General features: G+C 43.8%; 1 protein-coding gene across 15 annotated transcripts in view; it reads left to right on the plus strand.

The window, feature by feature from the left end:
- RREB1 (ras responsive element binding protein 1) overlaps positions 1 to 18,290 on the plus strand; it is a 190,546-nt gene that overhangs the window by 83,744 nt on the left and 88,512 nt on the right. For 2 of the 15 annotated variants that reach the window (XM_023762734.1, XM_023762738.1), the window contains exon 2: positions 5,522 to 5,581. The exons of 12 other annotated variants lie outside the window; for them this stretch is intronic. The gene's annotated coding sequence lies outside the window, so the exon portion shown is untranslated. Of the gene's footprint in view, positions 1 to 5,518; positions 5,582 to 18,290 lie in introns of all 15 variants that reach the window. One more of the 15 variants, XM_023762737.1, reaches the window with a different exon arrangement.

The raw sequence follows: 18,290 nt of genomic DNA on the forward strand, positions 1-18,290 counted from the left end.
AAAAAAAAAAAAAAAAAATCCCTCCTCCTGAACAAGAGGAGGACAAAAACCCTCTCGCCTGGATCTTCTTTTTTTGGCGGTTTTTTTTAGGGGCGGGGCATGCAAAAAATAAAAAAACCACTCGAAAATTTTTGGTCTTGGTTGTCCTAGATAACAAAAAAAACAAAAAATTCTCCCCGGCCCCCACCTTTATTTTTTGTGTTTCGTTTTTAAAGAGCCTCCCCCCGGGGGTCCCACCGTTCCCCCCCTCTGAAACAAGGAGGGTAGCCTGATCCTCCCCAAGCTCCTCCCTGGTTCCAGGGAAAACATTGCGCAAAAGAAATCGCCCATAGCAATTACCTTTTCCCCCCCCTTTGTTGTAAATCCAACCCCCCCCCCCAACCTTTCCTCTTTTAAACTTCCGTTTGCTCCCTTTCCCCCCAGCCCCCCCGTCCCCCCCATCCCCCGAATCCCTAAAACTAATATATATCTCTGTCCCGGGGGGGGGGGGGGGATGACATCCATCCAGGCAAGGATTTGAACAGCTGCTGGCTGCCTGGAGATCATCCTCCATGAATCACAGGCACAGAGCACTCATCTGTGTGACTGGAGACCGAGCATGAAGAAGGCAGGGAGCATGTTTTCAGTGAATACTCTGATGCCCCAGGAGCACTTGAAAGGCATGACAGAAATGTGTTGGGCAGTTGTTGTTCGTATCTCAGTTCATAACGTGCATTGTTTGTTTTAGTTAAAAGCTTTCCCCTTCACATAATCCTAATCTTTTATTGAAAGTAAATGCTGACACAGTCTGCTTCAAAAGCTGACTAAAATGGCTTTTACTGTTATTTATTGGGGTGGGGGATTGAGAACCAAAGAGAAGAGTTCGATCAATTGATTTAAGGCTGTTGGAGGATTGAAATGTTACTTGATTGTTGATCTTATCCAGGATTTCGATATGTTAAGAAAAGTAGACAATGCTTGCTTTTATCCAAGGGATTTCAGTAGTCATATGATCTGCACACCAGCCCCCTGGAGCGGTCTCTGCTGAGGAGTCTATGGAGAGGAGGAACTTGAGAATGCATGGGGTGTGCTGGTTTGGGAGTCACTTAGTCAAGAGTTGGTTTTCCTCATGCTCTTAGGTCTGCATGAAAGTTGCACATCACAGGGACATGATATCTGTATGGCCTACGACTGATTTGGGTGCAAGTTGGAGGAGGCGGTGGTAGTAAGAGCAGTGGGAGCAGCTCTGCTGATGGGCCCACTGCAGTTCCCTGCATGCCTGGGAGAGGGTGGCAGGCCCTGCTGGGCTGGCCCGGGGATAGAGAAAACCATCTTGTTAAGCTCCCAAAGTAATTCCCAACATGTGGACAATATGTAGACGTCTGCAACCACAAACCTCTTTGGGCAATAAATAAATAAATGAAAGGGTCTTATGGCTAAATAAAGCATAATGTTAATGAACTCCCAGGAATTTACTTATAACTTGATTCATTATGAACATGACTATGGAAGAATTAAACTGAAGAAGTTAGACTGCAAAAATCACATGAGATTACTTTTATATGGCTTTCATTTTCTTTTTAAAAAAATATTTTCTATTGATTTCAGAGAGGAAGGGAGAGGGAGAGAGAGATAGAAACATCAATGATGAGAGAGAGAATCATTGATCGGCTGCCTCCTGCACACCCCCCACTGGGGATCGAGCTCGCAACCTGGGCATGTGCTCTTGGCCAGAATCGAACCCTTCAGTCTGTAGGCCGATGCTCTATCCCCTGAGCCAAACCAGCCAGGGCTGGCTTTCATTTTCTAAGTGTGGATGTTCCTATTATGCTTCTTGAAGATGCAAACAGTGATGCTGATTTGAGGATACATCATGAGCGTTGTAAAATCAACTTGCTAGATAATAGGAAGTTTTCAGGGGTTTTACCGGAGAGTACTAGCAAGATGTGATGCTGAATTGTTTTTGTTTGTTTTTTTTTTAAGCTCTGTGATTATTAATATATCCACCTATGATCTAATTGCACATTATTCCTGTTATCTCTGGTAGTTCCTTAATGAAAAGTAAAGAGGTAACTCTGTTTTAAGGCACATGTGGAGATTATTGGTCTCCTTGATGTCCTAAAGGTAGTGTGTCATATGATTTTTTTTTTAAAAATAGAGATGTTCAAAGTTTCAGGTTTTCATTTTTTAAAATGGCATTTTCAAGTCTCCTGAAAGAAATGAAAAAAAGCAAAAAAAATCCCCTTACCAAAGAAACCCAACAGTTGCTGAATATTAGAGAAATTCAGCTTTTATCATTGGGGCATTTTTATTATTTTCGAACTCTGACTACAGCTGAGTTGTAATGTGTGACCAAATGCATTACATGAGTATTTACCTTTTTTCTTTTTGGCCACAATGGAAGTACCTAAAGAGATGGAATGTGACACACCCAGAGAATGAGACACTCAAGGGGCCTAAGAACTTGAGAAGGCCAGAAGCAGCAGGATCCCTCATATTAACACTGAGCTTTGCCAGGGCTAATTGGGGAGCAGAGAGCCATGAGCTCCTTCGAAGATGAGTTTGAAAGCATGTGCACGCACTCAGTTACACAAGGTGTTCTCCTGCCCTTCGTAGGAAGAGTTAGGGAGAATTCCTCACCTGTGAGATTAGCTGTAGATCCCACTCAACTAAAGTCCTCCCCATTGAGGGCCCTGCAAAGAAAGGCTGTTTTGCTCTATAGACCAGGAAGGACCCTATGTGATTCCAGTACATATTTTAAAATTCTCTCCTTAATTCTTTTAATTTTGTATTTCATAAATTTCCTAGTTTAAGTTGTTGAGGTGTTCTAGATTATATTTTGTTTTGGCTCTGTGTGTGTGGTGGGGGTAATTTTTGTGAGAAGAAAATCTTTTTTTTTTTATGTTTATACACATGGCCAGGAAGGTAAATTGCAAACTTTTCCTAGGTTGCCCAGAAATTATTATATGTTTTAAAGAGCAGTTTGTGGTTAAATGGTGATGTTTTTACCTTATAGAGACCACCTCCCATTTGGGCAAAATACGTTATCAGTTTGACATGATTTAATAAATCAAGTGCAACCCTTTTTCCTCTGGGCTGCCTGAGAGTCAGGGAGTCCAGGGGTGCATGTGCGTGCCCATATGCTTTGTTTCATGGAGCTCTTGATCTGAATCCTTCAGTGTATTTACTTTTCACACTTTCAGTACTTCTTAGCATATTTAGCTTTCTAAATTACTGGCAACTGTTACATAATCATGTTGCAGTAAAGAATTTTTATATTTGGTTGGAAACAGACCCCAAATAGGAGGGGCCAGGAGTGAGGAGAAGGGGAGTGAAATAAAGGGGAGACATCTGTAGCACTTTCAACAATAAAGATAATTTTAAAAAATACCTAATCTATTTTGATGAATTGAAGTGAATAAAAATAGGGTAGAAATCCTAGCTAACTGATTTTAACCTCACATAAATGTTTGATAGGTGGGACCTAATAAGACTGATGTGGAGGTTCTTTTTTATGAAGATGATAGGAATTGTTTTAGTTGGGTTAAGCACTATGTGGAGCATCAAACCAACCTGAAAATCTGTGTCTCAACTCATAAAATGCCATTGCTTGTTTATGTGAAATTCGCTATAGGTTCAGCAGCTCTCTAGTGTAGCTCCCTTCCAAGCTGTGGCCCAAGGATCCAGCTGCTGTCATCTGGCTTTCAGGTCACCACAGTAAGGAAAGGCAAGGGGGTCACATGTAAGCTTTTAAAGCTTCAGACTGGGAGTGATACACATCTTTCTTTGCTCACAGCTGATTGGCCAGAACTTGTCACGTGGTCTGCCACATGCAGAGGTGTAGGGGTGCTAGGTATTGTGGAGGAACACATGGATATTCTCTGAGCGGTTAACCTCTTTCAGGCATATTTGCCACTCTCCTTAAGGCTCACGGTGCACAGAAATAAACTAGGTAAGGCTTAGGCCTGAAACATAGAACATAAGGAGTTAACTCTTCCATAGAGCAGTGGTTCTCGAAGTTTGACCTCTAGACCAGCATCCCCTGGGAACTTGTGATACCAATTCGTAAGCCCCACTCCCGACGTTCCTCTCATGGCACACATAAACTAAAATTTACTAAAATTCTGTGGCACACTAAAAATTACATTTTTTGCCAATCTGACAAAAAATAGGTATAATTTTGATTCATGCACACTGGATGGTTATTGTTGGTTGGCTTTTTTCTTTTCTTTTTTAATTTGACAAAGAGAAAACAAGTCAGTGCCCCTGACTAAATAGTCCGGTATTGCATGTTTTAAAAATTCTTGGCAGCACTTGTGCCACGGCACACCGGTTGAAAATCACTGCCCTAGATGAACGGAATGTCTTTATCACCCGTTGAACTGATAATTAGTGAATCAACCCTGCACTTGCTAGTGTGTTTGTGTAATAAACGTAAGTTCAGGTATGAGCACATATGTGATAATAGCAAGCATTTTGGGGGTTTGTACTATATGTCCCAGACTGTATTTAAGCATTTTGCTGATTTAACTTGTTTCTCACAGCAACCATATGTTGTAGGTATTATCATTGTCTCCATTTTACAGATGAGGAAACTGAGGCAGAAAGTGGTTCCATAATTGTCTGCAAGTGGTGCCACAAGGTCAGGCTACTTACCATAGCTAGCAAGTGGAAGAGGCAAGATTTGAACCTGGGTAGTCTGCTTGCTGAGCTTAGGGTGGAAACCTACCAGGCCTTGCAGTGGTTATTCACGTTTTCTTGAATGGAGACCATTTCAGAATTAGCAGGAAGTGTGTTGTGTCGGTGGCAGTTCACATTACAAGCTCATTCCCCCCACCACCAGCTTCATTCGTTGGTGGTTTATGTGGGTGGGGGGGTAACAGTGTTGGCCAATCCTGAGGATGCATGGCGAGGCAGCAGTTGCCCAGTCATTTAAAACTGAACAGTAAATAGAATGGGGTTGTTAGGGTAGAACGGAGTTGCTAGTGGGAAGTGTTTTCTCAGAGTGAGGTAGTTCAGTAACATCAGAAAAACATTTTCTTCATTTAGCCTGTGTGTGAGCTTTAGGCTTATGAAAGAAACCTTTCTCATAAGCTTCTCTTTTTATTCTTCTCAGATCTTTCATTTTCCATCATCATCTGTCCTCTCTGAGATGCTCATCTGAGGCCTGATTCCATGAGGCTGTCTGAAGAAGGTTTTTGTTACGTTTTTATGAGCAGGACTTGAGTTTAATAGATAAAATGTGTTTTTACTTCCAAGGAAATTAATAAAAGGGTTCTTCCTCTTCCATTTGGGAAATTCAGGTAGAGTTAGATGTGATCTAATCTTTTGAATTTTGAACGGATTGAGTTGAAAAGGATCTTCCAAATGACATTGAGAACTACTTTTCAAGCAGTTGTTTTCCCTTGCATCCTTTAAAAAATTTTAATTATTAACTGCATTTTCTTTCTCACAGGTGGGTCTGTTATGTGTTGTTGTTTAGGTGTACTTTGCTGGCCCATGTATTCATTCCCTTGCCTTCTTTGTCTCTTGTGCTCAGCAGACTAGAACTGAGACAGCTTCTTGGCAGCTCTGCCCAAGACGGTACCAGCTTTGACTCTAGGTAAAGGATAAAGATAGCATCACCCCTTTCGGTTTTCATGTTGGCTGGGAACAGCTGCTATGCTTTGTATAGTTATGAACATAACATTTCATTCCAGAATTGCTGAAATTTTTAGTTTTCTGCAAGCCAGTGCTTAACCATGGGGTTTTAGGGTTTAGAATTTGCCTTTGAGAAACAGTTGCTTGTCTTGGAGTTTAGTAATTTACGAGCACAGAGATGTAGAGGAGAAAGGTGAAGATTATTTGCCTGTGTTGTTTTGAAGATCCAGTTTCTTCCTTTCCTTTCCTTCATCACTTCCTTTCCCATCATCTCATACAATGGTTTAATTTACTTAGGTACTTTAATAGAGGTGTGGATAATTGAAGTAAATCTTGAGTCAGATCTAAACAAAAGAAGAAAGAACTGACCTAAGAAAGAGCAACTGAACTTACGCTAATTGAGTCACCGAGCCCTGAGCACAAATTTGCCAGACCAGCATGCCCTGGGAACCCTGGGCTGGCGCAGGGCTGTGCTTTCTTAAGAACTAACTCCTGAGAGTCCTGTGTGGTGTCCCAGTGGCATTCTGCACTGAGCTGCATCTGGGTTAGAACTACAAAGTTCAGCCTGAAAACAAAGCAAAAGCCACTTTGGGTTGGGTATTTGGGAAACATTTTGAGACCTGGCGCCCTTAGTATTTGTAGAGAACATCCACTTGTTTACTGTTTATGAGAGCAGCTACATATGTAAATTGGGCATCTGTTGGAAGAAACATAACAGGCTTGCCTCAAATAGCAGGAATGAAAGATGCAGCCATTTGAAATCACATAGTTTTCCTCCCTTCTCCTTAGCCAGCCAGCCAGAGTAGGAAACAGATAACAGACTCACTTTGAGTAGGAGGGGAGGGTTCCAGAGGGCAGCCTCCCTCCTGCCCTGAGCTCGTTTTTGTTGCAGAGTACCATGAGACCATGTGGCTGTAATACCTAAGCCAACCGAGAGTCCCCCTCTGTACGCCTTCATCATCCCTGGCCCCAGGGAGGCCTTATTATCACTGACTACCCCTGTCCTGCCGCCAGCTCCCCTGTGGTCCTTTGCTCCTTTCACCATCAGTTCCCTATTCTCCTCCTCCTACTCACAGCATATGACCTGCTGCCTATTTTCTTGAAATTACTAATCAATAAAATAATTGAGTGTTACTGTGTGCTCAAGATTAAGACCATTTAACCATGAGCTTCCTTGAGCACCCCTCCAGATGTCTTTACTCTCCTGTTTTCAGACTCAGAAGGTTATGCCCCCTTCATTGCTAATGCTGTCACATTTATTTGGACACTGCCCTTTCTCCTCCTTCCTGGGGACCTCATTCCTACCAGGCCTTATTGCTGTCTCAGTAGCTTAAAGTGGGTGTTCCTCATGTTCCTTCCTGCCCTCTTATCTCTGAATGTCAGCTCACCTAGCTCAGGCCTCAGCTCTCTGTGGAGGGGTCAGTCCCACATGCACTCAGTGGGACTTTTCACCAATATACTAATCCCATAGTACCAAGACCTTCCCTTCCGAGTCCTCTCCTTTTCCTCACTTTCCAAGTCTCTAGAAAAGCATTTCACCCACCCTCCTTAGCAGTCACCATTCTAGTGTCCCAGGAAATCGAGCCTGTGTCAGAAGCAACTTACTCCATAGCTCACTCTTGTTTTTTTCAGGTCCGCAAAGTTCTTTGAAAGATGTTCAGGCTTACCTTTCCCTATCTGTTCCCTTTGTTCCCATTTTAGTCAGTTCTCCTTCTCCTGCACTCCCATACCATGTTCAAACAGGTTTTCTTAAAATATGACGTCATTTCTCCCCACTGCCCCAGTTCCCCATAATTTGTGTCCTCCCCTCCCCCAGCCTCTGTAATCAGGACCTGGCTTCTGGTGGTCCTTACTGGGTTTCGTCTCCTCCACCCTCCCTTCCACCCGATACCCTTCACTTACACAGGCCAGTGGGGTTTTTTTGGACTCAATTAGTATTGCATAGATAGCACAGTTCTCTTAAATTCTTGTTTTCTTTTTCTCCTTAGCTGGGTGGTGAGCTCCTGGACCCCTCTCCCCCAGTCTAGTTGTAGATCAATAGTTACTAATAGAGGTAACTGACAGATGTATTTTTATCATCAAGAAATATTTGAGAGCCTTAAGTAGAATATTTTTCCCAAAAAAGGGAGAGAGATTTCAGGGCCCATTTGTTTATTTTTTCGGAAAGGCTTTTTTTGTTTGTTTGTTTTCACCTTCAAAGGACACATGAGAAAACAAGGACAGGGCCAGCCCCTCCCCCAAGCACCTTTTAATCAGTCACTTTTCCCACTCTCCTCGTTATGATTCTTAAATTTTATAGTTAATATAATCCCTTTTATAGACAATTTATTTTATTTATGCATTGCAATTTAAGAACTCTTGGGTACATAGAAGACTCAATTTTAATTTTTGGCTTCTATTTAAAAGACTCACTAACGCCCCTATTACTTTTTGTTAATTGCAAAACAAACATCCTCCACAAGACCACACACTATTCTGGGACCCCTTTGAGATTCCCAGGAATTGCTAGTGCTTGGGCCACATTTACACCTATAGGTGGATTCACAGGAAACCACCTCTGTGCCTTTGATGGCCTAGAGATGGTGATAGTACATGCATTCAGACGTTTTAAGCTAATAGTATCAAGAAGCTAACTCTTGTTAGTCTTCTAACCGTTATTCCTGGCATAACGAGGAATAGAACAAAACCACGGAAGCACAGTGACATAGATGGGGCTCACAAGGATTCCCCTGCCCCCACCTTCCTTTCTGTAGGATGAGTTCCGTTCTAGAATTATAACTGTTTGTAGCAGGAATTGGGAGATTGTTTAGAGGATTGATTTCACTAACTTTTATTGAGTTATTGCCATGTATGTGTCAGATACTATTTAAAGTGAATTACATGGTTGATCTCATTTTCACAAGAAAAAGGAAGGTTTGAAAGTCTGATCAAATTTATGGACTCTTTCTCCAAAAAAAATGAATACCACATAAATTTTACATACAGTTTCAAGGGTATGAATCTCATACTTGTTTATAGAACTTGAGCATATTGCCCCTAATAGGTAGCCCATAAGAGGCTCATATTTATAGAATGAACTAGTAAGCAAGTGCCAGGCACTGTCTATAACTAGATATAAATTGGGGGAGAAAGGGAGGAGAGCAGTTACATATCTTTTTGTTTTTGTTGTTAATCCTCACCTGAGGATATTTAACACTGATTTTTAGAGAGTGGAAGGGAGGGGGAGAGTCACAGAGAGAGAGAAGCATGGACTGGTTGCCTCCCGCACGTGCCCTGACCAGGACCAGGGATCAAGCCTCGAGGATCGAGCCTCCAACCGAGGTACATGCCCTTGACAGGAATCAAACCCAGGACCCTTCAGTCTGCAGGCCAAAGCTCTGTCCACAGAGCCAAACTGGCTAGAGCTAGTTTCATATCTTAAGAAGGAACGCAGCTTGATTATTTTCTTTCTTGTATATTTTGTTAAATAATTTTTAATTACAAAAATCAACTGTACAGTAACATTAAATTGCTTTTATTGTTTTGAAAATCACCATATTCCAGTGACACATATCTCACTTCAGGTTGCATTTTCCAGACTTTACCCATATATTATCAGAACATAGAATGCTTAAATGTACTCACTTGCTTTTTAAACTTGATCTTACTTTAAAAATGTTTTCTCATGTTTTCATACATTGACCTTCACATTTGAGGTGGGACCAGGCCTGAGCAGGTTTTGGGTAGATGGGGCAGGGTGGTGATGACTCACCTGGGAGAAGTCAGTCTGGTTTAGATGTCCCTCTGTTGTTGGTTTCATGGGTTGTTTCCCTTTATACATTGAAACTCTGATAAACACCTGGAAGAATGAAGAATCATAGCAAAGTAAGTTACTCCTGGGATCAGCTTATGATCCCCTCCCCTGCCTGCAGGTGAAACTGTACTGGGCTATCTTTGTTTCTGCCTTAGGGCTTAAAAGTCCCAAGGACCAAACCCAACAAGGACTACGATCTCGTAATCCAGGTTACTGGGGAAAGAAAAAATACAATAAATGCTGTGCTGTCCAGTACAACAGCCAAATAGCTGCTGACCATGTGTAGCTATTTAAGTTTAACTTAAACTTAAGTAAAAATTTAAAATTTAGTTCCTTAGTCACATTCACCTTATTTTAAGTGCTGACTGGTCATGTGTAGCCAGCAGCTACCATATTGGACAGCACGTATAGAGACTGTTTTCATGTTATAGAACTTTCAACTGGACAGCTTTGCTCCAGAACATATCAATTCCACAAAATGTTTCAGCTCAGTGTCTAACATGTTAGTTTTATGTAGTAGGCTCTTTGAAAGTTAGAGAAGGACAGATTTTGTTCTTTTATATTTGGTAAAAATTTTTTGTAGACTTTAACCTTAAGTTTAGGCTTTTTAAGCACTTTCCCCCATGTGAGCTGCTTATGATGGTCGGTTTTCATTAGCAGTCTTCGTGGTTTGACGATGGTACGTATGTTTACAGGGCCGCATGTGTTATGTATTTTGTAATCACAAGTGTTTCATCTTCCTGGGCCTGGGAGCCCCCTGGCTCTCCTTTCCCATCTCCACCAGGACCTTCTTTTCCCTTCTGCTCCTTCTGTCTATGGACATTCTTAGGTTTTCTTTTCAACAGAACTATCTTAATCCTACTACTCCATACCCTGTCCCTTCCTGCTATATTCTCTCCTGTGTGGGGAATTTCTTCTACATCCCTGTTAACTGCCTTGCCACTCATTCTGTTGGTAATGCAGGAAGCCCAGCTTCTCTCTGGCCCTCATTCCTCACAGCCAGGTTGGTCCCTTGGTGAAATTTTCTGGACCCCTGTACTCCTTATGTCTGTCCCTTATATGGTATTGCAGTAGCCTTCTAACGGGGTATGTGGCTCTTTAGTGGTCCATCTTCTAAACTGCTGCCCAGAGTTTTTAAAAATATGAATGTGATTATTTTACTCTGAGGTTTAAAAAAATAAGTGTGGGACCCTTCAGTGGGTTTCTATGGCCACAGGAGATAAAGTTTATCCTGTGAGATGGAACCTTGACCTTTGCATAATTTTACCAGCCCATCTTTGCCATTTCCCGCATTCCACTCTCCCTCTTTTCACACATGACTGGTATAGTTGGGTCTCCCAAAGTCTTTGTTTTCATGGGTCAGAAACCTAAGGCAAAACTTTTATAGTTAGACATGGGATTGCTGCTTCTCTCCCCAACCCCCCCTACCCCCAGTAAGCACATTAAAACAGTCTCCACCATCTACTTTTTCAGCTCATTTTAAAAGGGCATTTTAACCTTAAAAAAATAATAAGAATTCAGCATTGTGAGACTCTCAATGAATTTTTTCATTTCACCTGAGAAGAGTGAAAATAGACATTTAGGAGCTGATGTTTTTGCAACACTGTGCTCCATCCAGATGTACCTCTTGAGTCTCCAAACCTTTTCCGCATGCATTTCCTTCTAACTGGAATGCCCCGTCCTCTGAAAGCTGCATCTTTCCTTCAAGCTCAGATTTGCCTTTGCCCTACTGCAGCGATTTCCAACTGGTGTGCCACAAGAACTTTTGAAACACGCAGTACCTGACTATTTAGTTAGGGGCACTGACCTCTTTTCCCTTAGATTGTCAAATAAAAAAATGACAACAGCCAACACAATAGCCATGCAGTGTGAATGAATCAAAATTATACCTTTTTTTTTTGTCAAATTTGCAAAAAATATATTTTTTGGTATGCTGCAGAATTTTAGTAGTTTATGTGTGCCATGAGATGAAAGAAGGTGAAAATCAGTGTCCTACTGCCCTCATGTTTAATGACTTACCTTTGGGGAGCCTTGCAGTCCTTAAAGTGTTTGACTCACAATCCATTTCCCTCGGATTGGAATTTAGCTCTTTGTGTCAGGTCTCCTTTGTCTCCCCAGTTGAGGGTCAACCTTTGAGATACCGGCCCTGTCATCCACCTCTTGGTGGTTCTAACATCTGAGACAATAGACGATGCCCAAGGAAGATCACCATCCTATTTCAGGTCTTCACAGTGATACCAAATCTTGCCCTATGTCAAGGGTACAAAAATGGTATAGAACATCTTAAACAACTATGTTTAACCCCTCGCAGAGAGTACACGTTGTTCTGCGTGCTCTCCTAGGCTTTGGTTTAAGCACACAGAAAGCAGCAGAATGGCCCTGGACCTCAAACTGCAGGAAACTAGAGAGACCCATTTCTGAAATGAAACCTGTTTGGTAGCTGAAGCCACAGAAATGATAAGTACAAAAAGCTGTTCAAGTTTTAAGGCCTAGCAACTTGGACGGATTAATGTGTTCCTTTGTTTTCTCTTTCTACAAGCTAAAAAATTTAACAGAGCATTTGCCTAATGTTGTGAATGAGAATAATATTTGACTATAAATTTGGGTTGTACAGAATATATGAGTAGCACGGTTCTTTCGAGATGCCTGTGTAGGGTAGGCAGAACCAGAATTACTTTCCATATCTATCTTCCAAACTCTCACCCCATTACATGAACCCTGGGTAGTAGGGTACAAAAAAAGCCATCATCACAATTAGTAGTTTCTGTGGGTGAAGCCTTGCAAGGATTCCTGCCTTGGCCAGAGCACAGCATTAGGGTTAACTACAAGGAGCAAAAGTACGCTAAGGGTTTTTCCTTACATCCTGCAAACAGCATTTTCACCATGGCCAGGTAGCAAATTGTTGTACAATCCGTTAGGTCTTTTTTTCTCCCTTAGGAAGATTCTGTTTCCAGATTGGGAACATTTCAGGATGTCACTGGTCTTTAATAGTGTTATAGAGAAGTGTCAGTTACAATTCCAAATCTGTGAAGCAACCAGGGCCACTCTCTTGAGTTGTATTTTGCTGTGTTTTGCTTGTGGGGCTGGCAGAGTGTGAAGTTGGGTTTGTGGGAACATGTGCCTGGGTGTAGTGGACTGCTTTTTCTTTCCCGAGTTGTAATGAAGCATCTTAAAGGGCTTTGGAAGTTTCCTCAGGCATATTTAGTGAGCACGGTAGATGCCGTTGTTTCGCAAGTTTTCTACTTTCTTTGTCTGTACAGGTTGTTCCTGACTTCATGGCTGGGAGGAAATTGAGGATGTTGAAGAGTGCTTGCTGTTTGGCCAGTGGGGCTGAACCGGTTAGCTGGCTCCCGTTCTCAGATGAGCCAGTGACAGGGCCAAGTCCTGTGGCTATAGGAGAGAGGCCACACACAATGCAACGTTCTAGGTTTTGCATGGAGACAGTGTGGCTGCTCAGGTCTCTGATCACCCTTTGTTACTCCATTATCTAGCATCAAAAAAAAAAAAGAGAGAGATCCTAAAAATGTTGGCTCCGGTTTTTTTTGTTGTTGTTTTGTTTTGTTGTGTTTTTATCGGCTCCGTTTTGAAGTGTTGGCATAGAGACTGAAGTTGTGGATTTAATCTGTAACCTGGTTTCTGTCACTTACTTGCCACCATTTTCTCCACAGCCTTGCCTTTCCATTGTCATCATCTCCAATGTCATTACTCCATTGCTTCTATCTCACCCAGCCCTCTTACCTCTGAGGTTTGAGGGGTTCAGGGGTACTTAGGCAAGGACATTTTTCTTTTGAATTGACTTTAGAAAGATTCCTTATACTCCAGAAAAGGAACACTGGGGGACTGTAATTTTAAACATCTGGTCTTATCACTCTCTGAACCCGTTAACCTCACAGATGTGGTGTGATGCCAAGAAAATGGAGCTCCTGGCCTTGAATGGCAGGGAGTCAGGGTCCTCTGCTCTGATGTGTCACCTCCCTGTGGCTGTCACATCCCTTAAGTGGCACACAGCCCCACAACTGCCTTGATTAAGAAGTGGAGTTTGGTGCTATTTTCGATCCTGGATATTCACGGGAGTGCTCATAGCATTAGGCAGGTGGAAAGGGCTTTTGACACCGGACCTAAAAACATGCCAGCATTCCAGCATAGTTGAATGCATACGCCGACTCAGGCCTGGGAGGGACATCAAAGATCATGTCCTCATCACTGTGCCGAGGAGGGGACCATTGTATTCCAGGCCATTTGCTTATGCAAGGAAGCACATGGTGTACTGTTTGTTCTGTGCTCCGTTGGTTAAAGGGTGTTATTAAATGCTACTGAATTATGTTAATGCTGTAGTATAAACTCAGAGTTTACTTGAGCTACCGTAACTAACTTCTGGGGACTTTGATGAAGATAGCGCTTAGGTTTGCTGCAGACAGAAAGTTAAATAATGTAGGTGAGCCCGGAAAGTGAGTTCTCTTTCTTGGAAGTGGCCAAGCCTCTCCCACAGTGAGGCACGGGGAGTGCTGGTACATTGGACTTGGAGACTTTCAAAGTTGGAGCTGAAATGGATGCTGGGTAGGTGTTGCTCGGGCATGGTTCCAAGGTTCTGGAGGCCAGTAATTTTTAAACAAGTCAAACAGCCCCTCTAGGCAAGCTGCAGGAAATCCAGCCCTTGGCTTGGTGTTGCTGCATGGTCAGCGGGAGATAAAAGTGTGGACTGTTGGAGGCAAGGCCCCTCCTATCAGTGGATGGCAAACTGTTAAGGAAAGATAAAAGGAAAGAGCAGGGATGTTCTTTTTGAACAACAGGAGGGTGCCTTTATCACAGGCATTCAAGTAAAATGAAGGGGGTGAGCAAGAGGTCCTCCGCTTATGATTGCAAATGCACTAAAGCAATTTCGTGCCATGAAAACATTGGTAGGGGCCAGCCTTTTTTCACCCAAAATAGTCCATTTGACAGAGAGTGTTTGCATTACATACAGCTGAAGAAATGGGCCTGCGCTTGGGTTTTCAAATCTTTGTGCTCCAGAGATTATCCCTGTGCAGTATTTGACCCACAGGGACCTGGTGGAAGTGTCAGGCTGTCCATGGGCCGAACAGATGAACAAAACAGCCCCGCACAGCAGCAATCTTGCTGGTGGGAACGCAGGCCAGCTTTCTGTTTCTTGGATGAACTCTCACGCAGGTCCCAGAGGTATGGGAAGGGACCTGTCCGACTGGTGTTGATCTCCCCTTTTAGATTTTCCATCCTGTTCTTTATAACTTGCAGGGATGGGTGGGGGAAGCATTTAGGAGCTTGTAGACAGGTATCTGTTTCTCAGGGTGGGGTTTGTAACATGTGAACCCACATTGAAAGGCCTGGGCATGGTCAGCGTCCTGTGTAATTTCAGTCAACCCGCAAAAGGACAGATGTGCCTTGGACACATTATGCTTGTTTCAGACCCTGCTGGGTGGGGGCTCAGCCCTTTGTGCTGGTGTAGCAGCAGTGCAGTTAGCTACCCGAGGCGGTGCAGTGGTCCTGAACTAGTCACCCTCCTCTCACCAGGTCAGGGGAGGAACTGAGAGGGCCCTAGTGCCTCAGACTTCCTCCAAGTGCCTCTGCTGGTCAGCTCATCGGTGCTGTGGGTGGGGACAGAAACCTGCCCACGTGCTACCTTCCCTCCAACGCCCGTCCCACCCCACAGTAGTTTTTGGGTTTTCCTCAGTTTACTTTAAGAAAATCCATTGGCTTGCTAGTGTTTTCAATTGGTTGGCTTGTGATAAACACTCATCCCCCACTTATATCTTGGAGTATTTGTTTTTCTTCATAGATACAGTGGTGAATAATTTTCTTAGAGGGGGGGAAAAGGTCATCCATTAGAAGGCATAGAGGGCAGGCCATCCAGCGCCTGGTAAATGCACCCAGCACAGTCATTCTCAGCTGACGGTCTGTAATGTCTGGTTACCCACTGTGAAACTTTGACCACAGCTGACCACTTTTCCAGTGGGCGAGGAAAGAACTCATCTCCTCGTTCCACTGCCTTCTCTGAGCTAGTAGGGTAGAAGCATTTCAATCAATGCTGTCTTTTACAAAGCAATTTTGATTTTATAAAGGCTGTGGTGGTGCACACCCTGAATTCTGGGAATTTAAAGCCCAGATCCTAGGTTGACCACCTGCCCTAGGGGCACTTAGCTTGCCTTCCAGCTCCTCCTCAGGAGGAAAGTAGAGAATCCTGTTTCTGCAGCTGCTGACCCTTTACCAGAGCATGTCACAAAGGCCAGCCACAACCCCGGGGCCTATGAAAGAGTTGCAGGATATTGCCTAAAATTGTCAGCAAACTGCTACTGAACTTTACCCCAGCTTCCTCCCCTGGGCTGTAAATGTGACCCAAGGCACCAGAGCCACTGCAGAGGAGTGTCCAGAACAGTCCCATCACTGTGGTCCAGTTGCCTAGGATTCTGGGTTGCGGTGCTGGGTGTCATCTGTGCTGTATGGAGTTCTACAGCCGGGAGGGAAGAGGTGTGGGAGCGTCTGGAAGACAGCCTAGTCCTGTGGGAGCCAGCAGTGGGACCTTCCTTACTAAGACTGTGTGAAGTTGACCAGGGTTTGTTCAGCAGCAAACCGAAACAGGAGGGGTTTTATTTCCTGCTCATCACAGCATGTTCTACTCCTTATTGTCAATGGGATTGCATTTGTGATAAGCTAAATTATATTTCATTGTTAAACTTGGGGCTGGAACCGAAATTATTTTAAGATCATCAAACTGGCCCCTGCCCTCAAAGCATTGCAATCTGATGGGGATCCCGTGGATGAATCAAAAAGTTGGGGAGAACTGGCCCAGAGGCTAAATAAATTGGAATGTAGGGAGGTAAAGAGCATAACATCAATAGCTCATCCTGGGGGGTGCTGGACCATTTCTTTGTTTTGTTTTTCAAATTGTGAGATAAAGTTTTTTGTGTTTTTTAAAAAATATATTTTATTGATCTTTTACAGAGAGGAAGGGAGAGGGATAGAGAGTTAGAAACATTGATAAGAGAGAAACATCAATCAGCTGCCTCTTGCACACCCCCCCACTGGGGATGTGCCCGCAACCAAGGTACATGCCCTTGACCGGAATCGAACCTGGGACCCTTCAGTCCGCAGACCAACGCTCTATCCACTGAGCCAAACCGGTTAGGGCGAGATAAAGTTTTATTTAGAAATTTACAGAGGTAATAGAAGGGCCCTTGGAGCTTAGGAGAGAGAAGAAAGGCAGAGGTAACTTAAGCACCTAGGGGAAGAAAACAGGGCCGGGAAAGGCATGGGCGTGCTCCCCAGAGGAAGAGTGCACTGTAAAGCGTTTTAATTCCTTTGATTGATTTCTGTACTGTAAGGTATGGCGGGCAGTTATTATTAGCTTCATTTTTCTGGATGAGAGAACTGAGGCCAGAGACTTAAAGTTGCTCCATTGGTCGCCAGCGGAGTTTCTGGCCCAAGATTTAGACACTACAGCAAGTGCTTTTTAAGTTATACTACCGTGGTCTGTCCTCTGCTGCACACTTTGGAATCTTAGAGTATTAGGGATAAGGGACCGTCCTTTTAGAAGCCCAGAATCTAGACGTTAGAAGAATGATCTGATTTGGTCTCCCACCCAACTGCAGGATCCTCTGCTTTAATATCCCAGGGACAGCAAGCTCACTTTTTATGGGGCCTCATTCCATGATGGGCAGCTTTAATTGTTCAAAGCTCTGGTGTAAAGAATTTTGGAGTCCCAGACCTGCTTCTTTGTGTCTCTTTCCCAAACCTCATTCCTGTCGTTGTGGACACATGGGAAGGGTGCACCCCTATTCCACACCCCAGGCCTTCAGGTGTCTGCAGCCAGCCTTGCAGGTCTCCATTTCTTTATCATCAATGGGCTGAGCATCTCTAGCTCCTTCAGCCATTTCTTATTTTCCCTCTGACTTGGTTCCCAATTCTCTAGTTCTCCAATCACCCTTCTCTGAATGGGTTTTTAATGGTCCTCTTTGTGATGCAGCAGAAAGTACAAGAATTTTAGCCCTCCCCCTTAACAGCTGTGTAATACCCCGCAAATAATCTAATAATTACCTTACTAGAGGCCCAGTGCACGGATTTGTGCACTGGTGGGATCCCTCAGCCTGGCCTGCAGGGATCGGGCCGAAACCGGCTCTCTGACATCCCCAGAGGGGTCCCAGATTGCGAGAGGGCGCAGGCCAGGCCAAGGGACCCCACCGGTGCACAATTGGGGCCGGAGAGGGACCCCAGGAGGGCTCCAGGGCATGTCTGGCCCATCTCACCCAGTCCCGATCGGCCGGACGCCAGCAGCATGCTAACCTACCAGTTGGAGCATCTTTCCCCTGGTGGTCAGTGCGTGTCATAGCAACTGGTTGAACGGTCAGACACTGGTTGAATCTGATCGCATAGGATAAGATTTGGGGGAGGATTTGGGGATAAATGTAAAGTGCCTAACAAATTTTCTGACTCAGTTTATGTCACAAATAGTCTGTGACCCCTAGTTACTGGGAAATGGACATACACTAGACTTCTGATACACTCTGACTTAAATTCTGTTTTCTATTATAGTAACATCGTCTTTTCTGTTATTTATTTATTTTTAATATATTTTTATTGATTTCAGAGAGGAAGGGAGAGGAAGAGATAGAAACATCAATGATGAGAGAGAATTATTGATCGGCTGCCTCCTTGCATGCCCCCTGACAGGGATTGAGCCCGCAACCCAGGCATGTGCCCTTGACTGGAATCGAGCCTGGGACCCTTTAGTCTGAAGGCCCATACTCTGTCCACTGAGCCAAACCAGCTGGGCTTCTTTTCTGTTTTTAAACTCCTCAGGTGGGGAGTGATATGGAGGCCTCTCCCTACCCTTTTTGATAAGCCCACAGAGCAGATCCCAGGGTGGTGT

The sequence above is a fragment of the Myotis lucifugus genome, unplaced genomic scaffold, assembly GCF_000147115.1.
Source record: "Myotis lucifugus unplaced genomic scaffold, Myoluc2.0 scaffold_259, whole genome shotgun sequence".
Taxonomy (NCBI): domain Eukaryota; kingdom Metazoa; phylum Chordata; class Mammalia; order Chiroptera; family Vespertilionidae; genus Myotis; species Myotis lucifugus.